At 34.0% G+C, this 9961-nt stretch overlaps 1 long non-coding RNA gene across 3 annotated transcripts; it reads right to left on the bottom strand.

The window, feature by feature from the left end:
- Positions 1–1699: 1699 nt before the first annotated feature.
- LOC105798326 (uncharacterized) lies at positions 1700–4462 on the bottom strand. 3 transcript variants are annotated; one of them, XR_001135034.2, is made up of 4 exons: positions 4196–4462; positions 4003–4101; positions 3833–3916; positions 1700–2113 (listed from the first exon to the last, which is right to left on the bottom strand). It is a non-coding gene; the product is annotated as an uncharacterized LOC105798326 (long non-coding RNA). The 3 variants fall into 3 exon arrangements; XR_001135025.2 differs by having other exon boundaries at positions 4003–4070; XR_008198093.1 differs by lacking the exon at positions 1700–2113 and adding an exon at positions 2121–2335.
- Positions 4463–9961: the final 5499 nt, after the last annotated feature.

The raw sequence follows: 9961 nt of genomic DNA, 5'->3' as shown, positions 1-9961 counted from the left end.
AAAATACTTGCCTCAACAGAAGACCATAATACTAATATATAACTTTTTATACATTAACTTTAATTTCTAATTAACCTATCTTCAATTAAAAATGAATTATTTAAATATCTACACGTAATTATTAAATCATTTTAATTTAGAATAACTTTCTATGACAATACATAGCATACAATTATTAATTACTATATATTTCATGCCCATAAAAATCCAACACTTAGTGACAAAGTTAAGTGAAACCTAACCAACTAAGAATATATATATATATATTAAATATGTTATTAAGCTTACCTTTTGAGTATGATTAATTGTTAACTTTAAAAAATTTCATCTAATATACCATATTATAAATTTTTTAAATAAAGTAAAAGTATACAACTTTGCCTCCTTTTTATTACTTTCTTTAGTTGCTTTGGAAAAATATATTGTAATATTACAAAGAAAAATTAATGCCCTTTTGAAAATTGATAGTGTGCTTTGCTTTAACTATATGCTAAAAAGTAAATAGCAAAGCCTCCTTTTTCTTGATTTTGTTTTCACACAAAACAAATTTTCATTTCAGTAATCTCTTTGATACCTAATCATTGACTTATATTTAGCAAACTAAGTATCAGCTTAGATGAAAGATGTCAATAGATTTTTAAGGATAATAAAAATATAAAAGATTTAAACGCCTAATTTCATACTCAGATGAATATAATTAATTAAAGTTTATATAAATTTGAATGCTACATTTGGATTTGGTTTGATAATATTCAACTCTTATTATTCAAAGGGTATTTTAATGGAGAGAGGAAGCGTTGCAAACAAGTGGATGGGATATACCATAAAAAGGAAGAGAGGAAGACTAGAGCAGATTCAGTAACATTGAGCGTAGTGACAGGAGATGGTCGGTAAGGTCGACAAAGGGAAATATGGCTGAAGATTTGGCTTAACAAAGAATTAAGTTGAGAGTATTTCAGAGTGAATCCTTTCAGAGTTCAAAACAAGATAGTCAGCACCGTATTGATTGATGTATCATTTTTCTACCGCTACTAGTATTTATCAGTACTAGTCTGTTTCGGTATACCGTTTCGAATTTATCATTATTTTTTAAAAATATTTCATATATGTATATAAAAAGTATTTACAAATATCAATAATAAGATTAAATAAATCTCAAATATAAAATACACATCAAAAATAAATTTTTGTGAAATCGTAAAGAAAATATTTTAAAAATATTGGTGGCATGAGTTCAAATCTCACCCTGTAAATTCTAAGATATCAAAAATAAAATAAAATACTCATCAATTATATATAGTATTCTTCAATAAGCATCACAAATCCATCATTACACAAATTCACAATAAAACAAGCAAAAAATTATTCCACATATTAAACAATAAGATTATCTCATTCTATGCATATAACAATTCATAATTCAACAAATCCAAAATAAATAATAAAAATTAAAATTAAAATATATTTTAATTTATTTTTTGTATAAATAAATAATAAAAATTTTATTTTAAATTTAAAAAATATTTTAAAATTATTATTTTTGGTATCAGTCGGTACACCATATTTCGGTATGGGCGAAATCAACCCGCCAATACCAACTGGAATTTGCACCTAAAAAGAAACTAAAGATTATTGTTAATGTTTACTATCGGAATAGATCGTTTTAGTCGGTATGGGTGATACCATCTACCATGGTTCAAAAAGCTGAAAATGCCAAAAGTGTCAAAAGTTTTGTCACCTATTGTGAAAGGCTTCTATTTATAGTGTTTTAAGAATAGGAGTTAGAAAGCTACTCGTTAATATGATTAATGTAATTAATTTTGAATTACAATTGCATGAATGATTAAGACATGGGTACCAGGAGCTGTAAATTACAGAATACAAAATGGTGAGAGATGTCATGAATATTTGAAAGTGAGTGATCTAATTGATAACACAAATAGAGTCTGGAAAGTGGATAACATAAGAGATACCTTTAGTGATATGGATACTAGAAGGATTCTTCACATTCCATTGTCTAGATTTCCGCATGATAACTATCAAGTGTGGTTTGGAGAGGCTTTCGGGGAGTTTACGGCCCGCAGTGCTTACAGATTTATTTTACAACAATCTCCTGTAGTTATTCAATTACAAAACCAAACATATTACATAAATTTTTATAAGAAATTATCGGGTTTGGATTTACCATCCAAACTAAAAATTACATTCTGGTGTATTACAAAAAAAATTCTTCCTACTCTATGCACCCTACAGTTTAAAAGGATCACCAGTTCAAGCCTTTGTTCTAGATGTGCAGGTGAGGCTGAGACTAGTATACATGCTTTGGGAGATTTTCCTATGACAAAGGAAATATGGCATCATTTGAATTGGGATTGGTCAGATATGGTGTCCAATGTGGAATTATTTGAGTGGGTTACCTGGTTTTTTGCACGTAACTCTATTCCTTTTTATAAGTTGTTTGTGTGCGCACTATGGATTATCCAGTCATAATGCAACAAATGGTTGCACCAAGTAGGGCATTCGATCGAACCGAATCGAATCGAATCGAAAATTTTCGAGTTAATCGAGTTTTCGAATCACATTTTATCATCCTAACTTTATTTGAAGTTTTCTCGAATCGAGTCGAGTGAGATGGAATTCGAATCGAATCAAATCGAATATATTTGTTCGAGTTAAATTTTAAAAAATAATTTTGGGTCCTTGTAACCATTGTCACCCATCGTAATAAAATTTGTCCACCTTAATCAAATTTTTTATTAACTTTCATCACTTCATAATTTATTTATTAATTTTTTATATCTTGGTTAGCTTCTTTGCTTGCTTAGTTGTTTCAATTATCTTGATTCTTGTCACTATGTATTTTAGAATTAAAAATATATTAAATGTAAAAATATGATTTTTAATAAAAGTTATTTTAAAAATAAAATGTGAAATTGATACCAATATAAAATTTTAACACGAATATTTTAATTTTATGGCATAATTAATAATTCAATTTTAATATAAATATCCAATATGACTAAACAATTCAATAATACAAATAATATAAAATGTGAAATTTAATTTAATAATATAAATAGTAGATATAAATAAAATTATTACTATTTATGTTTAGTGATTTTTTTGGATAATTTTGATTTTTATTTGAGAGTAAATCTTTGAGAAGTAAAAGTTTAGGGAAAAATAAAAAGTTTTGGGGAATAAAAGTTTGAGAGAAAGTAAATAGGGGGAGTAAAATTCTGGAGGGAAAATATTAAAAAAAATTGGAGGGGGGAGGGTTTGGGATAGATGGGAGGTGGGATGGGAAGGGAATAAAAGTTTTAGGGGAAATGTGGGAGGGAGTAAAAATTTTGGGGGGAAATAAAAAGTTTTGAGGGTTTTTTGGAGTAAAATTTTGAGAAAAAATAAATGGGAGAGTAAAATTTTGGTGGGAAATGGATTTTGGGTAGATTGGGGGTTGGGAGGGGAGGAGAGTAAAAGTTTTAGGGGGAAAGTGGGAAGGAGTAAAAGTTTTGAGGGAAAAGTAAAAAGGTTTGGGAGTTTGGGGTAAAAATGTAAAATATTATAGTTTGATATTCGAATTATTCGAATTATTCGAGTTATTCAAATTCGAAAACTGAACTCGATTCGAACTCAAAATTCGAAAAAAAATTCGAGTTGATTCGAATAACTTGATTCGTTTAACTTGAAATTCGAATTTTTTTTCGATTTTTTCGAGTCGAATCGAGTTTTGCTCACCCCTAGCACCAAGGACAAAAAAGACCGGGGTCAGCCATTGCATAATCTATTTACAGTTGCATTCGGGAGATTGAAGGGTAGAAATTTTCCATACCTATTCGTAGATGGGAATCAAAGAATTGGAGTCCATTGGAACATCCACTTGTGAAAATTAATTTTGATGCAGCTTTATGGGAATCTGACAATAGATCCAGTTCTGGGATTGTGATTAGAGAAAAAGATGGACAGGTTTTTGGTTCGAAAATGGTAACAATGAAAATGTACATTCATCCTTTGTAACTGAAGCTTTAGCATGTGTCCAAAGTCTTCAATGGGGATTAGATCTGGGATTTCTGGACACAGAAGTTGAAGGAGATGCGTTAACTGTTATCAGAAAGATATAGAATAAATATGAGCATAAATCTGAAATATGAGCATATATTAGAGATGCAAATTTTTTGGGTAAAATATTAAATACCTGTAAGTTTAGTTATAGTCCTCGATCGTCGATTGGAGTTGCCCACCTTTTGGCTACTGAGGATTTAAAAGTGGGGAACAGTGGTGCATGCGAGATGAGATTCTGGAGCTTGCCAGAGAAGCAGTAGAAAGAGATGGAAGAGGAAGAGAGCCCTAGTTTTCACCGATTTGCTAAAAAAAATAGGGAGTGGAAGAGGATAAGAAGAATCTGGAAAAGAAAGATGAATGGGTCTTGGTATATTGAAATGAATAGGGATTATTTTTGCTTTTTTTTCCCAATGATTTTGTTGCCTTTCTAGAAGTATGTGTTATTAATAAAGACAATTGAGGCTAAAAAGTATCTAGAGCTTCCTCCGTTTTGTTAATTGGATCTAGACCTTTTATTTTCCTTAGTTTTTACTTTCATTTGGGCTTTTATTTTGTTTATATTTTATATTCAATTGGGCTTTCCGGTTTTATTAAGTTTTTTGAATCCTTGAGTTTTGGTCTTGGTTGTTGTTTAAGTGCTCTAATATGGGCCTTTGTTATTTTTAAATAAAAGTTCCAACTATTTATATATAAAAAAAAGAATAGTGAAAGGTTTTGTTGGTAATGGTAAATAGTGAAGAACAATTTACTATGTTTCTGATAGGAGAGAAAAACATTCAACATTATAGGAAAATGTTAAGAGGAAAACTGTAAACACCCTATACCCGACACGATTTACCGAATCTGAATTTAAGATGTTACTAAACTTAAACACTTAAAAAAAAGTTTAAGATGGGCGAAGACTTTACTAAACATGTTGCTATACTATTCAATTATTATTCTTAGTCAAATGTTTGGAAGATAACCACTTGTATCCATTACAACTGATTCTCAATAATAGTGTAAGACAATATCACTTTAAACAAAAAAAATATATGCTTATTTTATTTTGGCCGATAATACTATATATAAATATAAAATAGAAAAGTAAATATAAATGATAAATAAAAGGCCACTCCATTTCGGCAAAAGGCCCACGCCCAAGTTCCATAGCTTTGGGTCCGTTATCCCGATCATGATTTTCCTACCCCCAGAGGAAAGGTCCTTCCTTTTGGGCCGATTGTGGGCGAGGAGGATTGAACCCCGACACCGTGGTTCGTAGCCACGTGCTCTAATCCTCGAGCTCTGGCCCCACCTCGTCTCCACTTGGATCTGCTCCCGAGTACCCTAAAAAATGGAACATTTCCTCTCCCACCATTTCGGGTTAAGAAGATGTGAAAGTGCCTTTTCTCTATAAGAATGGTGCGTTCCGAGGTGTGAAGTGGGAGAGAGGGGATTTCATAATTGGGGTTTTGAATAAGACGACCTTTTCATTTTTCATTATTATTACTTTTTCATAAAAAGACTCAATCGTGGTGTATATTTCCATTTTCCATTTAAAAACATATTTTCAAAGTGTCACTCTGTATGCATAATATCGTTCTACGATTATCCACATTGGCGCATTCCTGGCTTGATCCCCCTTGACAAACCGGTTCAAACTTAAAAACCTACATTTCAAAATAACATCCATAAGTTCAGTGGAACTTAGTGAATCTCAACCAGTTTTACCTTTAAATAGAGATGTTGGATTCTTAGACTTAAAAATTCTTAACTTCTTTTTAGACTTTGGAAAATACGTTTCAAATCCTTGGTGGATAGCAATACGCCTGCCTCTACTATTGAACACCCTATAGACGATCCATCTAACTGGAAGATTACAACTTCGCCCTATAGTCTAAATCCTATTTCGCTATCCCTTTGAATATAGCAGTTGAATTCATTCCCTAAGGTAATATTTATATGGGAACTACTCTTTGACTGTCTGTTCTACTGAATTGGTGGTCACTAACACAGTTCACACCAAATCATTCAATTAACCCGAGCAAACATACTTACTAGGAAGAATGTAAGGTTTTGATCACCCAAAAGAATTTCAAATAGCTTGATACATAACATGAGAATTATCAGGTTTGGCAAACTCTTACACCACCATACCTTAATATACAACAAGCTCACCTACTTGATGGATTACTAAAGTGGATTTCTCAATCAAATATAATACTGAGAACTCTCTCAGAATCTAACTTCATGACATACCCAGATTACACGGTCTGGGTGGTCTAACCACTCACCGTTTAGGCTTTATAGTCTTTTCATACAATACAGCACAAGGGTTTTTCACAAGATTAGACACAAAGGCTTTTCATAAGAATAACCACAAAGGCTTTCCATATAATATGCCACAAAGGCTTTCCAGAAAATACACCACAAAAGCTTTTCATAAGATTAGCCACAAAGGCTATCCAGATAACATGCCAAAAGGCTTTTCATAAGATTACCCATAAAGGTTTTCCAGATAATCCATTTTTACTGTCCCGACAGACCATCTCTGTGGATGTCATGGGGCTTCTCCCATATGGTCTTATACCTTTACGCCCTCTTGGTGTATTATCATATGATACAATGGCCATGAACTTTTCACAAATCTATTCAGTGATTTGCCAGTCCGATTAGCATTATAGCTGCCCTACCGGAGGCTACATAATAAATCTTCATTTTCACAGTGATCTGTCTGTTTGGTCAGTAATATACTTGCCCTACCGGGGGCTATACAAACGAATTTTTTTCTCACATTTTTACATAACCCAGATATAACCGATATTGGAATTACATAACAGGAAAGTATTAGGTAATGACCACACACATTCCAACAACAACATCCTATATCAAACGACATATTGTGCCGCACATTGGTCACCTCATTTACTTATTTGTAGATACCTATCATAAAACACACATACACATAACTACATGACATGTAGGAGTCAGGTTTAGAGACTCACCATAGACCTTCCTTCACCTCGGCTTAGAACTCTTGTTCCAATCATCCTTTTCGATTTCGCAACAGCAACTGCTCAAAAGATCATAAAATTACCATTAAAACCCTATTTACTGATAGGTTACTAACATTTCGTCTATACACAACCCTCATGTAAGGTCTTTCACTCAAAACATATTGTTCTCACATCTTTACACGTCTGTACTCATTACTGTCATAACATGCAGGGCTACCGAACTTTCTAAAAGGTTGATCATCCCTTGATTAAACAAGATCTTATTTCGATCTTAAAGAAGAAGAAGAGAATGTTGAGATTAAAAGAACCTGATCATTAAGTAGGAAGAAAAATCATTTGAAATGTTTCCTTCCTATAAATATACTCTCGGTGCCTTTGATTTCCCTACCAAATCCAGGGTAGGTAAAGAAAATCTGATGAAGGTTTACCTTACTTTTGACGAATCATGGCGGATCAAATCAATCTAATTGTCTTCTGTTGAGAAATGGTTAATCATTATGCTGTGATGATTTGATTAGTTGGCTTGTTTTAGTGTACAAGCGATCTTTCACACATTTTACTACTACTATTTACTATAAACTCTGTTTCTGTTGCTACAAAATCCCAATAACTCTCAACCAAACCTGATACAGGATCAAATTGAACAGGACTCAAGCATATAGAGCGTACCATATCTTGGCAGTGACTCACATTCAAAAGATCTTAAATACAATTAAGTTTCCTACAGCTTTCTCATACACCTGACAGGCTCTTAGTTCTCAACCAAAACTCTAGGACATACCCTCTCATAGGCGCGTAGTTTTTTTGGTGTAATCTTTCTTCTCTTGGAAATATCCTACGACCAATTCCTTAGATACCGTCAATAGACGGATGCTTTAACTCTAGTATACGTTGAAACCCTGACTCACCATCAGCCCAACATAATGGCGGATTATGTTACCACAGAATGCCCAATAGTTTATATACCTACCTTACTCATCTTTTTGGATATACCGATTTTTGGGGTGTGACAACTCTCCTCTCCTTCAAGAAATTTCATCCTCAAAATTTTTACCAACTTGGAAATCCTCACTGCTAAGGATGCATGACCAACTCCTTGGACCTGGCGTATAATACTGCTTGTCATAACAGACTTCTCTTTTGTGATGTACACTCTATAGGTTTAACTGGCGCGAATGTAAACAATCAGTCTTAATTGGCAGATTTTAATTTCATGGGCAAATATTAGCGGGCACTCTCGTGTTTTTAAACATCTCATAACCTTAGCCTTAACAAGTGTCGAGCTGTGATTAAAGGATTTGAATAGTTTGAATAAATTTAAAACTCCTTACAGACGTTTGGTTCTTTACAAATATTGGAACTCAAGCACCTTCCCAAACACTTTGTTGTATTATTGGAGCCACAGATTTATTTACTGTCAAAGTTTCTTGCTTCTTTTCGTCTTTAGTTTAAATTTTCATTAAAGGTAATTCCCCACTCTTTTTCCTTTTCATTTAATTGAAAATGGTTAGAAAAACTACTCGTAGAAGATTCCATGGTGGTCATGGTAAGATAAGTAGAATTGAAAGCCCTAGCAACGCTGTTAAGATTCCACCTAGAGGTCCTGATAATACTCGACACTTAATTGATCCTAAGTACGAATGTAGCACCATTATGAGTTGGTTTGATACTTACGGGCCCAAGGCATCCTTTTACCCAACTTTGCTTACAACTTCCAGATAATCTGAGGGGAATGGCATCTGAGTGACAACACAGAGGGTTACATTTTTCATCTATTCTTGTTCGAGGTTGGATTCCACCTACCTCTGTATCCCTTTTTCTATTCAGTCCTCAATGAGTATGGTATTACATTGGGGCAACTCTCTGCCCTGTCCGAGTGGACACTAGTGACCTTCTTCATCGACTTCTTTATGCACCACGAGCCATCACTGCTTGGCATATTCCAAATTATTTACCAGTTAAAAGTAAAAAGATAAGGTGTCTCAATTGGAAATGCCCACATTCGCACGCGCCAAGATTTTGAACCCATAATTTGGAATTGGACCTCTAACCTTTATATCAAAAAAGACAAGTTTGTGAGGGTCATTAGTAAGCTCAAAACTAGGTTTGGCTTCCCCACTTATTAGTCCCTACCCCGTGAAAACATCTACTTACAAAGTCAGTCTGTTGACTTAGAGGTTATTTGGCAATAAATTAAACAATTAAGGGGGCGTGTTTTAGAATTGAGGGAAATTGTCACTATCAAACATGTCTTCCAATACTTTCTATAAGGATTAAGTCCCAATGGATGCCAAGCTAATGAACTTCTATTATGGGCGGATTCTCGAAAAGTCCCTTTTGCTAAAATAGCTTGGCCCCAATACTCCAATAAAGTTCTGGTACGAATTTCAGTAAGGAGGATGAGGGAGCCTCCCTTCCATTCCATGCCATTGGAATAATATATTTCATGGTACATCTTTCAGTCCTCTCAGTCGGGCTAATTTTTTTGTTGATTTTACAGGGTCCACTTCTAATTCACATACTACTACGCCCGCTCCAGCAGTCAACATGGATATCTTAGCTTTATTAGACAAGGTTCGGGAGAATAAAGTTGCTATCGTTGCCCCACTAAGAATAGTGACTAGTAAGAAAGCTCAAAAGAGACCCAAGGTGGAGAGAAGCACCCAAGATACAAAAGATAGCCATCGCCCACAACTTGCTCAGTGTAGACTAAAGAACGACCTGCTCCCTAGAGAGCTAACACTCCTTCTGTTCCCGCCTTACCTTCAGCTCCAACTCTGCTAGTAGAGTCTGCCAACTCGATAGGCTCTATAGTCCACGCCGCAGAGCCTCCTACGGCTGAAATCCCTCTAGAAGTAACATACTAAAACTAGCCAGGGGCTCCTCGTGGTTTCATACCCACC

Source organism: Gossypium raimondii, chromosome 7, assembly GCF_025698545.1.
Source record: "Gossypium raimondii isolate GPD5lz chromosome 7, ASM2569854v1, whole genome shotgun sequence".
Classification (NCBI taxonomy): Eukaryota; Viridiplantae; Streptophyta; class Magnoliopsida; order Malvales; family Malvaceae; genus Gossypium; species Gossypium raimondii.
The sequence above is the reverse complement of the archived record's forward strand: the minus strand, read 5'-3'. Positions and strand labels throughout refer to the sequence as shown.